The 19,939-nt window shown below is 48.8% G+C and overlaps 1 protein-coding gene across 1 annotated transcript in view; it reads right to left on the reverse strand.

The window, feature by feature from the left end:
* The window catches only part of TOGARAM2 (TOG array regulator of axonemal microtubules 2), a 69,698-nt gene extending 50,053 nt beyond the window's left edge, over positions 1–19,645 (reverse strand). The window contains exon 1 of the mRNA XM_014593098.2: positions 19,561–19,645. The gene's annotated coding sequence lies outside the window, so the exon portion shown is untranslated. The remainder of the gene's footprint in view (positions 1–19,560) is intronic.
* Between the last annotated feature and the right edge of the window lie 294 nt (positions 19,646–19,939).

Raw genomic sequence — 19,939 nt, forward strand, 5'->3', positions numbered from 1 at the left:
AGAGCATCGTGGTGAAGAGTTCGTGGAAACCAATCAGCCCATCTTCCCCGTCACTTGGACATGGCACCTTTAGAGTCTCAAAGAAAGTAGAACGCGGACACTTTGTTTTCCATCAGCTTCTATTTTCTTCAACACTCATCACTCTAGCCTCTGCTCTGAAAGTCCAGGACAGATTTGGGGCCCTCATGCCTGGTGGGGTCCCCTAGAAATGGCATTCCAGTTTTCTCTCAGGAGGCTCTGTCTCCATCTGCATGAAATCCTTGGCCCTCATTCTCACCTCCTTGAACAAGACACCCCTTCAACCCCCTTAACCTCCCTGTTGTTCTGGGGTTGAGTACCTGACCCCTCTGTGCCTCTTCCCAGCTTCCTGTAAGCTTTTAGGGTCAGCCAGCAGGTCTTGCCCCAACCTAACTTCACTTTCTTTCCACGTGCCCAGGGTCTCGTTGCAGACCTGGAACTTCACAGGATTCCTTGCTGCAGCAGAAGCGACCCATTTCCTCGGACAGGCGAGAGAGATGGACAGCCTGGTACAGTCAGGGCAAAGCCCTCACTGCTCAATTTCTACTCCGGAGATTAGCTCCCTCGAGAGAACATCTGGGGACAGGGCAGGACACTGTGCCATCTCCCTTCCACTGAGCAACAAACCCAACCCAGGAACTGAGGAAACCTGCTTCAAATCTGGAAGCCAGCGGGCTGTTGTCCCCACCCAGGCCCAGCAGATGGAGCAGCTCCTAGCAACCGTCTAGCCAAACAGAGTTTAGCTCAGACAGCCACTGGCCCAGCTGGGCCCTGGTCTGGTCTCCCTCCTTAGGACTCCACATCGCTTGAGTTTTTCGTCTGTGCAGAACGTCCCTCACAACCAGGGGAGAAGGCCAGGCCCCGTGCAGTGAGTACTGGTGTAAGGACTTAGGTGCATGGAGAGAAGGAGTCGTGGGTGTCTGTGAGATCCAGCCTGACTCCCAAGGTGAGGGAAGATTGGATTCTGCAGGTACCAGCACCCCATCTTCACCTGAGCTGGGAAATGGACACAACACATTGCAAGGCAGTTGGCTTTCCAGAAAAAAAAAAAAAAACAGCAAGAATGTTCTAGACCTAAACAGGCCTTCCACCGCTGAATTAAAGTAAGCCGGCTAGAGACCAGGGCTTTGGGGGTCAGCAAGATTTGCAGGCCTCACCTGCTCCCCGTGTCTCTGACCAAAGGATACACTGTCTATAAAAATTATATTGAGAAAAGCAGTATTTAGCCACGCCCTTCTTCTCAACCTTGCCTCCAAATAAGGATCACCTGGAAGCTGAGTAAAATGACAGATTCCTGGGGCCAGCAGATGGCCCAGTGGTTAAGGCACTGGACTCCCACATGGCTGACTGTGGACCCAGCAGCTTGAAACTCACACTGGGCACATGTGCATGCATGCCCAAAATCCCGAGAGGAGAATGGAGGGGAAGGGATTGTGGTGTGGTCATTCCCCCCCCCGCAGGGGGGGTATCTCTCACTTTCTCGCTCTCTGTTTCTCTGTCTCTGTGGTGAACACACATGCCCTACAGCAAAAATCTCTCCCCCCAAAAAAACATGACACATTCCCAGGCCCACTTCAAGTCCCTGCTGAATCAGTTTTCTAAGGGGTGGGCCACAGGGATCTGGGGTTTTTTTTGTTCTTTACTATGAAGTGATATTGATATTAAAACAGAATTGAGAACCAGTGGACTACAGTTCATATTCACTACATAATAAGATATCTGCCCTTTTTCTCACCTTAAGCTGTCAAAACACAGCTCCCTCAGTTTCCCTAAGGTGATCACTCTTGAGCAGGCTGGAGCGAAGATCTGAAACTGGCTGAGGGCACAGCATGCCTGGATTTCAACAGCTGTCTCTGCTGCAGTGGGCCTTCTGAAGAAGTCTGCTCCCCAAGCCCTGCAACCCCTTAGCAGTCAGAATGTCAGCAAGCCCAAATGGCCAGGCTCTTCTCTGTCCTAAGGGACCCAGCAGTACAGAAAGGAAACCTGGGCACTCCATGGCTTGCCTAGGCACCCCCTCAACCAGATCCCCTTTGAGTCTGTGTCTAGGTTTATCCCTGTGACTCTTTAGGCTCTCAGGGCCCACAGAGCAGGACCTGCCCAAGAAGAGGTGGCCCACACCACTTATGCTAAAACAGCCTGTCCACCGCCCAGGAAACTTGATCTCTTAGGCCCAGGGCCTAAATCAAATCACAACAAGAAATCCCAACGCAAATGTGGACAGAACTCTGGGGTGTTACTGGACACCACTTAGCACCTGGCCCCAAAGCACAGCTCACTGGGGCTCCATTTGTTCCCAGCACTGCCCGGGCCACTGAGGTGGGATTCTCCCCTATGAGAACAGCCACCCCTCACCTAAAAGGCTAACCCGGGAGGGTCTGATGACTAGGATTCTGTCCTCACTCCTCGAGGCTCTGGATTGGCCCAAATGTCCAGCTCCTCCACTTCTGACCTCGGTCTCCAAGCTCAACTAATGGGGCCACCCAAGACAAGTGACCATTGTCCACTCCCTCCATTATAGCTACGGCTACCGAGGCTCCATAGAGACCAGCACCACAGGAATGAAGTAAGGTGACAGAGGGACTCGAGTTTCAAGTGGAAAGTAACAACACCTAGGACAGGCCCAATAAAGAATGTCAGCCCCAAGAGCAAAAGTCCCTGCCCCGGTGCCACACACAGCCCTCGGGGAAGGAGTCAGCACCCCACTCTGCCCATCTTGCTCCCAAGAGAGCCGGGAAAAGAGCTGTCCCTGCAAGAACAGCCTACAGACAAGAGGGCGAGGAAATAGCTCTGAGGATGGGAGAGGGAACCACGAAGGGAGGACAGGAAGGACACCTCCAGGGGCTGCTGCATCCATGGGGTCTCTGGCTGTGTCCTGACATAAAGACCTCTAAGAGCCGTGGGCTCCCGGAAGCCAGTGTTCTCAGCTCCTCGGGCAAATTAGGTAGGAGCCATTGTGCCCATGGAGATAGTAAAGTCAGTACCGTGGCGGGATAGAGGAGTCGTTCTAATATCAGGTCTGAGTCCCCCTCCTCTGGGAGACCACCCACCCACCACACCCACATCCACGCATGTCCATACACCCACTCTACCTTTTTGTAGAGGTTTTTGCCTTAGGGCGCATGAGCTAGCAGAATAAAAAGACAGACAGACACAGTGAGAGGGAAAGCGAGAAATCACCCCCCAGGGGGGATGGCCACGCCCCAATCCCTTCTCCTCCATTCTCCTCTCGGGATCTTGGGCATGCACACACACATGCCTGGAAAGAGTTTCACGCCACTGGGTCTGAGATTTGAACCACAGCTGGCCAGGTGGGAGTCCAGCCACGTAACCACTGCCCTCTGCTGGTCCCCACCCACACCATCTTTAAAGTCATGATGATGGCCAGCCCTACATTCCTACAAGACAGACCGAGGTGACACAGACGTTCCCTCTTGTGGGAAGTAAGAGGCTCAAACTAGGCCATTCCTTTGACTCACCCTTGAGGCCTGGCTTCTAAGGACTCGCTCGCTGTCACACTAGGCAGAGCCAGCACTCGCTCACTTGTATTTATTTTTTTAGAGGTTTTTGCTATAGGGCTTGTATTCGCCAGACAGACAGAGAGAGACAGAGAGACAGAAAGCAAGAATTCATCCCCCAGCGGGGATGGCCACGCCACAATCCCTTCTCCTCCATTCTCCTCTCAGGATCTTGGGCACGCACACACACGCACCTGGCATGAGTTTAAGCCACCGAGTCCGGGACTCGATCCACGGTCGACTCCATGGGAATTCAGTGACATAGCCATTACGCTAACTGCTGGTCCCATCTCACTTTTATTTTTTGCACTACTTTCATTCTTTCATTATATATGCTTTTAAAAAATCCTTATTTTACAATTCATGTTGTCTTGATATTTTCATTGAAAATCTTGTTGTAGTTTGGAATGTTTGAAGTTACTTTTTATTTTTATTGTTTAGATTTTTTGCACTAGCTGGAGAGAGACAGAGACAGAAAGAAAGGGCAAGTGAGAAATCGCCTGCCGGGGGAGTGTGGCCTTGCCGCGATCATTGTTCTCTCAGGATTTTGGGCGTGCACTCGTTCACACTGAGCAGGATGCAGTGACTCCTGCTGTAGAGACAGGCACATGGGGACCCCATTAGTCTCATCTCACGAGGGCTCCTGGAGACGCTCCATAGAAAAGGTTGCCAAAGTGCCACACGGAGGGCCAGGCACATAGCGGTAACTCAGTAAACGTCTGTAGAGGAATGAACGAATTAATTCAAAGTTAAAGCAACAAGATAATCTTGTCAAGGAGGACCTACGTGGAGGAAATGAACCTTTCTCAGTTCCATGCTGCTATGTGTCCTGCATGTTTCCAAATATTATGCCATTTAACTTTGGACATAGAGCAAGAAAGCAGGTACTGTGGTCCTCACTTGATAGATCAGACAGCTAGGCTCAGAGAGGTCACGTGGCTGGATTAAGGCCGCAGAGCTACTGAATGCAAGAGCAGGGCTGACGGCCTCTGCTCCTGGAAGTGGCGGGACGTGGCGTTTCAGAGCGAGCACTGGGAGTCAACAACCAGGATTCCCGTCCATCGCCTCAAACACATTAGCAAAGTCCAGTCTCCTTGTAACCGCATAATGGAAATAATAATATCTATCTCACAAGATGATTGAGAGTATTCCAAAAATTTGAAAAACATTTCATACTCGACCCCGAGCAAGTACTCAGTAAGTAGTGGCTATTAATATTATTGTTTAGTAACTAGCCATGTTTAGATGTTCAGGAAGGTGGAATGTCCTTTTTGAAAGTCTTTGGGAAGGGGCCAACAGGTGGCATGGTGGTTAAGGGCACTGGACTCCCATATGCCCAACTGTGATTCAAGTCCCGGACCTGGCAGCTTGCTGTCTCTCTCTCTCTCTCTCTCTCTCTCTCTCTCTCTCTTGCTTGCTCTGCTCTGTCCCTCTCTGGTCAAATTAAAAATAAATAAAGTTAAATAAAATAATTCTTTTTAAAAAATAATAATAAAGTCTTTAGGAAAAGACACTACAGAGGCCTGACTGAGACTTTGGTAGGGAAATGGAGGGACCACCTGGTGGAGCAGGGTACCTTCCACTGCTAAATTGCTGGGCTGAGCAGGAGGGGGAGGGCAGGCTGGAACAGGACACTGAGCACAGCAGGTCCAGTTCCGCCTTGCTGGGACACGCTTCCCTTCAAGCAAACCCTCTTAACAGAATAACCACTTAGAGAGGCAGTTAACACCTTTCTTTCTTTCATTTTCTTTCTTTCTTTCTTTCTTTCTTTCTTCTTTTTTCTTCCTTTCTTTCTCTTTCTTTCTTTCTAATTGCCAGAGTGTGCAGGTACCATCCAGAAAAAGGGAGAAACCAATGAGGTGTGTTTATGCCACAATCCCTTCTCCTCCATTTCTCTATCCTATTGGGATTCTGGGCACCCACACACATGTACCTGTGTTTTCAAGCCATCAGGGCTGGGACTTGAACCACAGTCAGCCACGTGGGATTCGGCTTCCCTTAAGCACTAAACTATAAGTCCAGCCCAACACCTGTGTCTTAATGACCTGTCAGGATAGGGCAGAGCAAATGGCCCAGAGCCCAGGGTGGTGCTTCCCAACATGGCTGAGGAGGGTGGCCTCCCACATATAACAGCATCTCAGTGTAAGTGTCTGGGGAGGGAGGAGGATGGGTGGATAGGGAGAAGAAAAGGGCTACATACATGTAGGTCTGCAACATTTAAAACGACTTCCCCTGCTTGCTCTAGAGAATTCTTATTTAAGAATAATTGCTCTTGGGGACCAGCAGGTGGCGTTGTGGTTAAGGTGCTGGACACTCCCACATGGCCCACACTCTCACATGGCTGACCAAGGTTCGAGTCCCGGACCTGGCAGCTTCCTTTCTCCCTTTCTCTTTCTCTCTCTCTCTCTCTCTCTCTCTGTGTCTCTCTCTGGTCAAATTAAAATAAATGAATGAATAAATAAAATTAAATAAATAATTTTTTTTAAAAAAAGAATAATTGCTCTTGCAATCGGCAGATGGTGCAATGGTTATGTTGTTGGGTTCCCACATAGTTGACTGCAGTTCAAGTCCCGGACCCAGTGGCTTAAAACCCACGCTGGGCACGTGTGCGTGCATGCCCAAAATCTCAAGAAGAGAATGGAGGAGAAGGAATTGCAGTGTGGCCATTCCCGCGGAAGATGATTTCCCGCATTCTGCCTCTTTGTCTCTCTCTGTCTCTCTGGTGAATGCACATGCCCTATAGCAAAAATCTCTCTAAAAAGAAAAAGAGAGTCATTGTTCTAAAAGATGTGGGGAAGCCTATGGGTGAGAGGGTCTTATTCAAGCTGTTTTCAAAAAGCAGTGAAGAGGGAACCAGCAGTTAGCGTAATGGCTATGTCGCTGGACTCCCACGTAGTCGACCGCGGTTCGCGTCCCGGACCCGGTGGCTTAAAACTCACGCCGGGCGCGTGTGCGTGCATGCCCAAGATCCCAAGAGGAGAATGGAGAAGGGATTGCGGCGTGACCATCCCCCCTCGGGGGTGATTTCTCGCTTTCTGTCTCTATGTCTCTCTCTGTCTGTCTGGCGAGCACATGCGCCCTATAGCGAAAACCTAAAAAAAAAAAAAAAAAAAAGCAGTGAAGGTAGATGATAAGCAAGGCTGCCCTGTTGGCCGTCCAGGTTGGCACAGCACTCAGATTTCATAATTAAGGGACACTGCTTTCCCTGCAGATACGATAGATGTGTCCATTCATTAGTTCTTTTCTGATGAATAGAAGTAAAGTGTCCTGAGGAAGCGGCATCTTTTTCTAATTCACATGTGGCCCTCATGACAAAGGGTAAGTGACTTAAACATAAACTGACAAAACTCAGAATCCAGAGGCCGCAGGTGGCGTGGTGGTTAAAGGCACTGGACTCCCACATGGCTGACCATGGTTAAGTCCTGGACCCGGTGACTTGCGTTCTCACTTTCTCTCTCTCTCTCTCGCTCTCTGCCTGATGACACTTGAAAATAATAATGATAAATAAAGTTAAAATAATCCTTAAAAAAAAAAATTCAGAATTCAAAATCTTTTGAAGCAGCCCCTAGTTTTGTGTATTGTGTTGATACAAATATAAATTAGAGATTAATCAGAACCGGTACTAGCAAGTCAACAAAACTTCCTGTGCCCACTTTTCCTGTCACTAGATTTCAGGCTGGGAAGGACCTAGGAGGTACTCGTCTCTTCACCTGCAAACGAGGGGTTGACCTGGTCCCAGAGAGGCCACACAACATGCCCTCGCGGTCCGCTCAGGCTGCTACGCCAGAACGCCGCAGACTGGGTGACTTCCACCACGGAGACCTAGTTCTCACCGTTCTGGAGGCGGGGAGCCCAAGATCAAGGTGGCAGCTGATGCGGTTGGCAGTGAGGACTCTTCCTGGATTGCAGATGGCAGAGAGAGAGCGACCACTCCAGTTTCTCTGAATACGGGCACGAGTGCCATCATGAGGACTTTACCGTCACGACCTCATCTAAATCCAACTTCCTCCCGAAGGTCCCACCTCCTGATTTCAACACGTTGGGGGTCAGGGCTTCAACCTATGCATTTTGGGGGGGACACTACATTCTGTCCGTAACACATGCCCTAGGCCATCGGGGGCCAGCGCCTATCCACAGCCCACACCCCTACGGGCATCACATTGGCCCCTCACTGACAAGGCCTAGAGCACAGTGAAAGAAACCTTCCTTCTCCAACTTTCCCCTAGGGTCCCCCCAAAATGGTCACCTCTGCACTGCAGTGCCTGGTCGCAGCCCACGGGCACTGTGTTCCCAAGGACTAAGGTTCTGGAGGACGCAGCATCAAATCATGCCTGAAACCACACAGCCTTCCACCAGGCCGCGTCTACCAAGAGGATCCGAGTTACCCTAGTGCTGGATCCTAGCCCTGGAGAACCGAATGAAGGGGGCAGTCTCGCCCCAGGAATGCTTCCTGCAGTCTTAACAGCCCAGCTGAGGGCCCCGCCCAACGCTGGAGCTCCAATCTTCAAAGAGAAGTCTGCGAACTCTCCCAGGTACTCGGAGTATCGGAAGGGAGGAGGAAGAAATAAAGCATCCTTCCCCATCAAAGCCTCAGCAAAGACGTCTCGACTGCGACTCAAGTATCTGAGAGCCAGGCAGCTCCAGGCAGCTCCAGGAAAGGGTGCTGGACAGAGGCCTCCCTATGGGAAGCACAGAGGACTTCAAAACCCAGCTCTGTCCTTGTCCCAGGGCGTCAGGAGAGAGCTGACTCTCCTTGGACAAGAGCCAGAGTCTTGCATGTGCCTCTGCAGGGAACCTTAAGCTGCCCATGCATTTCGTCCATTTTTCGGCCTGCAACAGTAAGCCTCCGTGTCTCTGCGCAGGGGAGCTCGGGTGCCTCTGGGAGGATGTCGCAGAGCTCAGGTGGACATTTCCCCATCCCTTTTCCCCACTACACCCCACTTTCTTCAACTCTGCTGGGCCCAGGCTCCATGGGCTGAAAACCAGCTGGGGCCCAGCCAGCCTGTGGGGGGCAAGGCTGCCGCCCCGGTCCTGCAGGGCTGGAGGAGAGCAGTTTGGGGGTTGTCAAGCTTGGGATGGAATCGACGATGGGGTCCCTCGTGGCCAGGCCTTGGCCAGCCTTAGTGTTGCTCTGATGAAGTGCAGGTCCCCATCGGTTCCCCCAGGGCTCCCAAGGAAACAGCAGAACTTTAAGGTCTGCTGTCAACATGGGCCCCAGTCCCGAAGGACTGGTTGGCAAAACCATTGAAACCATTTCAGGAGACAGAAATCTGCTTGGGAAAGAACGTGGTCATCTCCACCACGATGACAACCACGTCAACAACGGTGACTTCCATGTCACCCATGGGCTGATATGTCAGGGCCCTCCTCACTGCCTCCACTCCCACCACCAGTCCCCAGGAGGCGTTATTTAATCCCTCCTGGTCAGATGAGGAAACTGAGACTCCAAGAGGCAAAGAGCCCATGTCCACACAGCGAGGAGGAGGTGGTGTTAGAATCCACATCCAGAGCAGAGCCCCCCACCAGGCCTGCGCTTTAGCCGGGTGCCCCAGGGTCCCCAAGCTTGAGCCTTCCCCATACCACACCCCATTCCTCCTGGCACCCTGACCCTCGGCACTCCCTGGGAGCCATGGCCCAGGAGCAGGGAGGATGGCCATCAGACAGGGTGTACCGTCCACGGGCAGAGTCTGTGAGTGGCAAAGGGGACAGCCCAGGGCAGCGCCTCCTCCCTTGGCTCACAGCGCTCAGAGCAGTGACTCTAAGCTCCCACTTCAGAGCTAATGCACAAAGGCCCAGAGAGGGGCAGGGACCTCCCCACGGTCACGCAGCCTCCGTGCTGCAGTTGGATGCCTTTCTGCTTGTTCTACGTCAGGCCCTCGTCCCTCCTTCCAAGGTTTCAGAGGTCTCGGCACCTCCCCACCCCCTCCCCACCAAACGGCTCAGTGGACACATCACCTCTCACCTCTAAATCCAGAGGCCAAACCCCTGTCACTAGAGGAATCCAGGGTCCTTGGTTTCTCGGGAAAGAGATCGCTGTGGGTCCAGGGGGGCAGGACAGGGTTGCCCACGCCGGGCTGGCCCCAGCCCCGGTCCCAGCCCAGCCTCTAGGCCCTGGGCCACGGCCTCCTGTCCGGGCAGGTGTGGGTGGCGGCCGCTCCAGGTACACTTCTGCTCTCTGCTAGGCTCTCCCTGGGTAAACAAGGCTGCATAGCAACCACTCTCTGAAGGAGCCCACAGCTCCCTGTGTGGGGCAGAGCCAGAGCCAGAGGCTTTTCCCCTCGGTCTCATTTCCTCTGTGGCTCACGCGGGCCCTGGGCACTCCCAAGTGGCCAACCTGTCCTCTGGAGCCAGAGAGAGAGAAAGCAAACTGGGCCCACCACGCGGTGACCACAGCATGGAAGTGCACAGTAAGCTCAGGGCAGGGATGAATTGGCAGTGAGCCCCTGGTTTTGCTCAGTTGGCCTCTCCCAATCTGGTTCTGCTCACAAGCTGTGTCTAGAGGCCGAAGGGCAGATGGGGTGAGCACACAGGCCTTGGCAGCAAGCAGGGCCGGGGTTGAATCCTGACCCTGCTGCTTCCAGCTGCGTGCCCTCTGGCCACTGCTTCCCCTTGCTCGGCCTCAGTTTCCTCATCTATAAAATGGGTGTAATTGTAGTACTGACTTTGTGGTCCGTACTGCTGTCAGGATGGAGTGGGGCACGTAACAGGCTGGTGGGCTTGTCTAGCACACAGTAGGCTCTCCATCACTTCCCCAGAAAGATTTGAGAAGCACAAAGCCTATGGCCTCCCCTACCAGATTTTTCCACCCCAATTTTAGGAAAATGTGAGTCCTAGCAACCCACAGCTGCTTCCTCATTGAGCACAGGTCCTGGGGCAGAAATCGTCAGCTAGCATTGACCCCTCAAATGACAGCTGCTCGCACACCTCTCCCTACCCCCCCTTTTTTAAAAAGTTATTTATTTATTTAATTTTTTTTGTCATTATAATTTATTTTTTAATTTCACCAGAGAGAGAAAGGGAAAGTGAGAAAGCAAGCCACCAGGTCCAAGACTTGAACTATCCAGAGAGAGAAAGGGAAAGTGAAAAAGCAAGCCACCAGGTCCAGGACTTGAACTATGGTCAGCCATGTGGGAATCCAGCACCTTAACCACCACGCCACCTGCCAGCCCTACCTTTTTTAAACCCTCAAGCTCGCTCACTGATTTTTTGCAGATTTGTAGAGCCACTTGCCCAAAGAACTAAGAATTGTTCCAACTCACCCCACCCACAGTCTTTGCAGAGGAATCGGGGGACCCGTGGAATACACAAGGAGGGCTGCTGTGAGGCCATTTTGCTTCCCGGGGACCCAGCGGCTGCATGCCTCACCCAGTGCAGCACCGCCCTAGGGACTCTCTCCTCTCCTTGACATGGCTACAGAGGCCCTGGAAGGAGGAGCTTTCATTAACCTAGTGCCAGGAGGGGCCAAGGAGGATGGCCCAGAAGATGGAGACAAGATCCTCTTGCGGCAGCAGCAGGCAGTGGGCCTGGCTGGGAGCCAGAAGGCAGCACAGGCCCATGGCCTCCCCCGGGGGACATGACCTGACAAGGGACTGAACTTCTGAACTCCCTCTGGGAAAGAGGAGCTTCCCCAAACCGGGACTGGCCCCACAAACAGCAGAAAGAGGCGTCCTTATGCTCCTGTTTTTCACTGGGTCCCCTGTGAGATAGGTATGAAGAACTCCAAGGTGACAGATGGGGAAACTGAGGCCCAGCAAGGGAAGCCCTGGCCGCAAGTCATGCAGCTGGTAAATGAGAGCCAGTGACCAGAGACAGGATTATGGGAGAAGATAAAAACTAGATCTAATGTCCATGTTTGAAGTCATGAAAGTCCTCTTCTCTCCATGGCAAAATAACCCTCTTCATAACAAACACACAAAAACCAGGGTCCAGGTGCAAAGAGGTTGGGGGTGGGCTGAGGAGGGGGGAAGGCTGCAAGAAGGCCCCGGCTTCCTGAGGTTGTAGGAATAACTGGGTGTTAAAGCCCTGCATTGCCAAATGTGCTAATAGATTGTTTGTAGGCTTGGGCTGGCTTTGTTCTGCAAATTAATATGTTAAGACTTTCTTTTAAGCCCTTGTGATGTTGGGATGGTTCTTTAATGAGATTTTAACTAGGTTACCCTTACTATCAGCAAAGACCAAACAGAATTTTTTTTTATGTGAAAAGAGAGATCTCTCTAGCTTCCATACTATTAATAAACACTTCTGTTAATGTTATTTATCCCAGACTGGCAGCTTAAAACTCATGCTGGGAACTTGTGAGTGCGTGCCCAAGATCTGAAGAGGAGAATGGAGAAGGGATTGCACCATGACCATCCTCCCTGGGGGATGATTTCTCACTTTCTATCTCTCTGTCTCTCCAGCGAGTGCACACACCCTAAAGCAAAAATCTAAAAAAAAAAAAAAAAAATTTACTTTAAATTTTAAAAACATTCATGGAAAATGCATATTATGGAAAACCTATGCATTGACTTCAACAATTTTGCACAAAAATTAACTTGTATTTTAATTCTATTTTACCATGAACTTTTCGAAGTCTCTCATATTACTATGACCATGTGACAGAATAAGAGTGACCATGCAACAAGAAAATGAATCCCCAAACCTGCAGGTCAGGAGCTGGCCAAGAAAGGAACATGGCTGGAAGCTACTGATGCCAATGAAACCTGAGCTCCAGGGCTCCGGGCGTCCCCAGGATGAGACAGGGCCCAGGGAGAGGCTCTCCGGTACTCCATTCAACCAGGAGCTCCCAGAAGAAAGGCACGTGAGCCTCTAGGCTCCTGTCATTTCTAGAGACTTGTCATTCTTGTTTTCCTTAATTGCCAGAGGATGCACATACTCACCCCAGAGTAGAGAAGGAGGAGAGCAAGAAGGAGAGGGAGAGCGCACCCATCTTCACACAATTCCTTCTTCGCCCTCTCTCCAACCTGCCATGATTTGGGAGAGGCGTGCACATGCGCCTATACCCACTTCAAGCTGCTGGGACCAGGATTTGAGCCATGCAGTAGACCCTATGGGATTCAGTTTCTTTAACCACTAGACTACAGGCCAGCCCTCCTTTATCATTTCAAACAATGTTTTCAGGGGCCAGCAGATGGCATAGAAGTTAAGGCAGCTGGATCCCATGTGGTAACAGAGTCGCTTGAGTCCTGGACTAGGCGGCTTGAATAACACACTGGGCACTGGTACGTGTGTGCCCAAAATCCCAAGAGGAGAAGAGAGGAGAAGGGATTTGGCATAGCCATCCCTTGGGAGGGGGGGAATTTCTCACTTTTCCTTTCTTTCTTTCTCTTTCTCTCTCTCTTGTGAGCACACACACTCTAAAGCAAACTAAAAACAAAACAAACAAATTTTTTTTTTCTTGTGTAATTCTATCTTCTTTTAAAAAGAAGTCCCCTAAATTGTTTAAGCTTCAAGCTTCACAAACCCTGGTAGAAAACTGGGCAGATCTTCAGCTCAGCTCTGAAGGAGGCGCAGGGCTGGGAGCTGGCAGGGCAGGGAGTGGACCGAGGAGAAGGGTAGGAAGGGATGAGGAAGGACAGACAAGGTCACAAGGGCCTACTGGGCCATTTGGAAATGGGTGGATTCACAGGCCCTAAGTATGCAGCTTGGAGGCTTTGGGTGTGTGCTTAATAAGTCCACCTGAACAGTGGCTGCACATGCTTGACCGCCTGCTGAATCCATACCTGTCTTTCAGCACAGAACTTGTTTGGGGTTGAATTGAGTGCCTGAAATCTCATGTGCTGAAGTCCTAGCCCCTGATACCTCAGAATATGTCCTTCTTTGAAAATAAGGTCATTGCAATATAAGTAGCTAAGAAGAGGTCATATTGGAACAGGGTGTGCCCCGAATTCAATACATTTTTTTGAGAGATCTTTTGCTACAGGGTATGTACACGCACCAGAGAGAGAGAGAAAGTGAGAACTCACCCCCCTCCCCCGGGGAGATGGGCACATTGCAATCCTTTCTCCTCCATTCTCCTACTGGGATTTTGGGCATACACACACACACATAAATACACACACACACACACACACACACACACACACACTTGGCATGATTCAAGACTCCATGTCTGGGACTTGAACCATGGTCAGACATGTAGGAGTCCACAACCATAATCACTACGCCACTTGCTAGCCCCTTCAATATAGTTAGTAACAGCATCCTTATACAAGAGGAAGGCCCTACCCAGGAGCACTCCCACTACATTGAATTGTTCCCTGAAAAGTTTCTGGGAAATGCCAAAAGAATACATGCAACTTGGGAACCAGCAGTTAGCGTAATGGCTATGTCGCTGGACTCCCAGGTAGTCGACCGCAGTTTGCGTCCTGGACCCGGTGGCTTAAAACTCACTCTGGGCGCATGTGCGTGCATGCCCAAGATCCCAAGAGGAGAATGGAGGAGAAGGGATTACGGCGTGACCATCCCCCCTGGGGGGTGATTTCTCGCTTTCTGTCTCTATGTCTCTCTCTGTCTGTCTGGTGAGCGCACGCGCCCTATAGTGAAAAAACTTCTCAAAAAAAAAAAAAAAGAAAAAAAAAGAATACATGCAACTGGTTAAGGTGAGTCAGACAGAGGACCAAACCAAACCCTTCATATCACAGATGAGGGAAATTAAGCCCAGAGGGTTGCATAGGAAATCAGTGTACTGACAGCTTCTGGTTATACTGTTTCTGGCCCCATTTGCCCCTAGGAACTTCTCCCAGGAGAAGCCCACCCCTCACGCATCATCTTTCTCCTCGATACCCCAACAGAAAGTGTCAGAGAAGAGCAGCTCATTGCCACTGTAGCCACAGGAAAGGGCCTGAAGGAAGATATATGTTCCTTCAACAACATATGTATGGGACCAGCAGGTGGCATGGTGGTTAAGGTGCTGGACACTCCCACATGAGCAACCATGGTTCAAGTCCCAGACCTGGTGACTTGCTTTCTCTCTCTCTCTCACATCAAAATAAAATAAATAAAAAAATAAATAAAAAAAAAAAAAAAAACAGGCAGATAGATGGGAGGATGGATGGATGGCTAGGTTGGAAAAAGGATAGATAGATGGATGGATGAATGGGAAACATGGAAGAAATAAGGAAGGAAGAAAACTGAAGTGTAAACGAATGAATAAATTAACAAATGAAGAACGAATGTGTAGAGGGGCTAGCACATGGTGCGGTGGTTAAGATGCTGGACTCCCACACGGCTGGCCGCATGTGGAAGTCCAGACTTGGCAGCTTGCTTTTAAGTTTTCCCTCTGTCTCATGCTCTCTTTCTTTCTCTCTCTCTCTCTCGTGAGTGCATGTGCCCTATAGCAAATTAAAGATAATTATTAATAACAATCAATAATTATTTTTTAAAAAGAATGAATGTGTAGAATGAGAGCTGGACAACAGGGAGAAGGAAGAAGTCAGCAGGTAAGTGAATAATTCTAGGAACAAGAGAATTCCCCCACTTTTATAAGAATATACAAATAAACAAAATTCCTAAGTGCTTCCACATTTCTAGCTTGTATAAAAATTCATCAAGCAGGGGCCAGCAGGTTGCATGGTGGTTAAAGGTGCTGTATTCTCACGTGGCCGACTGCAGTTAGAGTCCTGGACCTCGTGGCTTGCTTTCTCATTTTCCCTTTCTCTCTGTTTCTCTAGGGTCATATTAAAAAATAATAATAACAAATAAAATTAAATAAGTAAATATTTTTAAAATTCATCAAGCTTATGTTGAGCATACTTATGATACACACATATTTCTGTGTGTATGCTATCTTTGTCTTAAAGTCTCCACCCACAGAGCTCAGTGGGGAGCAGAACTTCTATGCCCTTCATCAGTAATACGGAGAATCATGCAAGTGCGAGGCGGTGCCCTGCTTTTGCCAAGATGGTGTCAGCAGACCTACTGTGAATCTGAATATGACCACCACCACCCCCCGACCTGGATCTGTATGCTATACCTCAATAGCATGACTGCCTTCAAAAGAGGAAACAGAGAGACCAGCAGACGGTGTAATGGTTATGTCACTGGACTCCCACATAGTTGACCATGGTTCAAGTCCCAGACCTAGTAGCTTAAAACATGCAGGGCTCATGTGCATGCATGCTCAAGATACTGAGAAGAGAATGGAGGAGAAGGGATTGTGCATAGCCAACCCCCTCGGAGGCGATTTCTCACTTTCTGTCTCTCTGTCTCTCTCTGTTGCTCCAGCAAACACACATACCCTACAGCAAAAATCTCTCTTAAAAAAAAAAAAAGAAAGAAAGAAAGAAAAGGAGATAGAAGAGAATCTAGAGTCTCTTAACACAATACCCAGAATGACCAGGATACAAATGAAAATCATTCATCATACCAAGAACAAGGAAAATCTGAAAATGAATGAGAAAAAGACATCAGTGTTGCAACACCAAGATGTCACAAATGTTGCGATTATCCAACAAGAATTTTAAAGCAGCCATCATAAAAATGCTTCAAGGAACAATTACAAACATGCTTAGAAAAAATTTATAAGAGTCTCAACAAAGAAATAAATGATATAAAGAAGAACCAAGTGGAATTTTTAAAACTGAAAAATACAATTTAAACAATTCAGTGTGATTATGATTATGACAGAGGAAGGAATCAGTGAACTGATACATAGAACCATAGAAATTACTCCATATGAACAACACAGTATAGACTGAAACAAAATGAAAAGATCCTCAGGGACCCGCAGGACTATAACAAAAGATCTAATATTTGTATTATTGGAGTTCAAGAAGGAGAGGAGAAAAGTATTCAAAGAAATAATAGCTGAAAACTTCCCAGTATTAATCTACAGATTCAAGAAGCTGAGCAGCCTCTATGCATCGTGAACCCAAAGAAAGCCACATCGCCATAATCAAAGTTTAGAAAACTAAAAACAAAGGAGAAAAATCTTGAAAGCAGCTAGAAAAATATAGCCCATTGTCTAGAGAGAAACACAATATGAATGATAGACTTATCAGAAACTATGGAGACCCAAGGGAAGTGGTATTACATTTTTTCAAATGCTGAAAGAAAAGACTGTCTTACCAGAATTTTATACCTAGCAAAAATATTCTTCTTCAAGAGTGAAGATGAAATGAAGACATTCCTACATGAAAGAAATAAACAGAACTTCTCACCATTAGACCTACTCCAAAAGAATAGCTAAGGAAAGTCTTCAAACAGAATGGCAATGATACAAGAAGGAAACTTGAAACACTAGAAATGAAGAAAGTACAAGAAAAGAATAAAAATATGGTAATTCTAGCAGGCTGTTCTACTCTTGGCTGCAGCAGGGCAGGCACACAGGTGAAGTAGAGCATCCCAAAGGCTGAGAAAATCCCAAGCATGGTTGGACACTATCAAGGGACAAAGTCAAGAAGCATATCTGAGCTATCAATCAAACATCCCTCCAGACCCAGTGCTGAATGCCACCTAGTATGTTTGTAAATGGCCTTTGTTTAAGACATTTTGAGGGAGGTTTTCTGTGACTTGAAGCTGACAGCTTCCTAACTGACAAAGCAACTTGCTTCCTGAGATTCTTTAGCCAAAGATTCATATGCTGAGGAAAACGTAATTACTAAAATGGGGAACCTTGACAAATCCTCCTCACTGGAGTGATAGCCTGATGGAACCCATGTGAACACAAACCACATCCCTAGTGTGAACTTCAAAGAACCTTTTTCTGGCACATAAGACTTGCCACCTGAAGAAGGAAGTGGGCAAGCCTGGGGTAGGTGCTGCTCAGCTCTGCAGGGAAATGCCAAGGCTATGCTCAACTCTGTTCTCATCCCACTGTGGGAAGTGCTGTCGGCAAACTGCAGCCCCTCAAAGGAAGGAGGGTGTGATGTGGAGGGGCTCTGGAACACAGCTCCTCAGAAATGATGAAATAGGTACCAGCAGATGGCGTAATGGCTATGTCACTGGACTCCCATGTAGTCGACAATGGTTCGAGTCCCAGACCTGGTGACTTAAACTCACACCGGGTGCATGTGTGTGCGTGCCCAAGATCCTGAGAAGAGAATGAAGGAGAAGGGATTGCAGCATGAACATCCCCCAGGAGGGTGACTTTTTACTTTCTGTCTCTCTGTCTCTCTCTTTCTGGTGAGCGCACGTTCCCTATACAAAAACCTCTCCAAAAAAAAGGAAGAAAGAAATGATGAGACACACAGAAAGGACTCAGAGGGGAACATGCATGCTCCACAGCCGCAGACAGGATAAGGAGCCAGGATGGGTTGGGCTTATCCACGTGGCTCCAGGGGCTAAGTCACTAGCTAATGGGTATGTAAAAGGATAAACTTCTTCACAAATGGCTCTAAAAAATGGCTTCCCCAGGAGGCAATGGATTATCCAGCCTCCTAGGATGTTTAATAGGGATCTAGGCTCATTTCCAATCCAACCTCCCACCTCCTGACTCTGCCAAGAATCTTTATAGCTCAGTGATTCTTAAGTACGGGGGAAATAGAAGATAAAGTTCCTGGATTCCAAGTGGGTCCTGTGTTCTATACCAGCTGCAGTCTAGAATCATGCCCTTGGCCAGACCTGCCTCATTATTGGTGGGAATCTCCAGCCCAACCATTTCCCCACTGTGTTTGTGAAACAAATACAAAAAGAGAAAAAGGAAAAAAGAGAAAGATTCTACGGTAAAGAAAGTTTGGAAGACATGGGTTTAAATCAAGTGGAACTACACCATTTCTTAACCGTACCACATTTTGGGGCCTTTAATAAGCTCTGTGTGTTGTGATGCTCCAATATGGAATAGAGCGTGAAGCAATTTCCAAATCTATCTGCCCATACAGGTCTGTTGGTTCATGAACTACTTTTCTTTTCAAATAGTTTTTCTCACATTTTTCTTCATCAAAGTTTATTCATTTATTTCCTCCATGAGACAAAGCGGCCCCCACAGCAGGATCCTCATGCCACAATCCACCGCCTCAGTCAGGCAGGATCACAGGCATGAGTGTGTGTGTGCCCTACTCGGACAGGGAGACCTTACTTAGCACACGAACCCAAGTCTTTCCCATGTGGCTTCAACATCATAGAGCCTTGTGTGACTCTGCTGCGCCACTGTGGCTGGCTTTTTTTATTATTTATTTATTTATTTATTTATTTATTTATTTATTTATTTATGGCTATAGGACATGTGCATTTGCTAGAGAGAGAGAGAGAGAGAGAAAATGAGAAATCACCGCCCAGGGGAGATGACCACACCACAATTCTTTCTCCTCCATCCTCCTCTCAGGATTTTAGGCACTCATGCACATGTGTCCATCATATATTTTTAGGCTGCCAGCTCAGGGACTCAAACCACATAGTTGGCCATGTGCGAGTCAAACACCCTAACCACCGTGCCATCTGCTGGCCCTATTTTTTTTTCTTTTTAAAGTGTATTTATTTACTTATTCCGAAGGTGGAGAAGGAGGGAGACAGGCATCTCCAAAACGGTCTTCTCATTGTGATCCCCCCCCGGAGTGTAAGTCACCCCAGACTGTGGACATACACATGTGCCTGGCATGCTTAGGGAGATCTTGGGATGTGAACCCTGAACCTTTTCTACGTGGGTTCAGTTACATTACCACTATGCCACTGCCTGACCACTGATCATGAAGCATTTCTTAAGACCAGAGTTTTTTGTTTTGTTTTGTTTTTTAGGTTTTTGACATAGGGTTCGTGTACTCACTGGACAGAGACAGTGAGAGGGAAAGTGAAAAATTACCCCCCGGGGGATGACCACATCACAATCCCTTCCAGAAAAGTCTCAGGAGCAAGTGAGGAAGAAAAACCAATCAGAGAAAACAATACCCCAGAGAAGACATAAATCAGCCTCAGAGGAGAGAGATGGCGTCTTCCCACCACAGTCAAGTCAGCCGACGATCCCACACACAGGGATCCCACCAGTCCTTCCTCCAGAAACCATCAACTTCCACCAAACACAAGTCCCAGAACGATTTCGATCCCCCTCTGGAATGTGGCTGACAGGCATTTCCTAAAGCTTCCCACCTGTTACCTGAGGAGCTGGGCTTCAGGGGAGCTTCCTGAAGCAGAGATCTACAGTCTCAGGCCGAGTAGGCTCCAGCCATCAGCCAGGGCTCTCGGGAAGGGTCAGGGAGGAGGAGGAGCACACGCATCCTCCCCAGGAGACAAGCCAGGCCTGCCAGAGGGAGAACCAAGCCCCACGATCTTTGAGCACTGGCTCTGTTTGATGCGAATGGGAAGAAAAGACTCTTGTTTCTCAGTTTCCCTGGGTGACAGTTACCATGGATATAAGTCAATTTTGGGTTCCCGTCAGTCGCCGGTTGACTATAAAGCGCATGCTCTCACAAAGCCACAGTCAGGCAGAGCCAAACCCAGGGACAGAGGCTGAGGACAAGGCCGGTCTGCTGACC

The sequence above is a fragment of the Tupaia chinensis genome, unplaced genomic scaffold (genome assembly GCF_000334495.1).
Source record: "Tupaia chinensis unplaced genomic scaffold, TupChi_1.0 Scaffold139757_1, whole genome shotgun sequence".
NCBI classification, from domain to species: domain Eukaryota; kingdom Metazoa; phylum Chordata; class Mammalia; order Scandentia; family Tupaiidae; genus Tupaia; species Tupaia belangeri.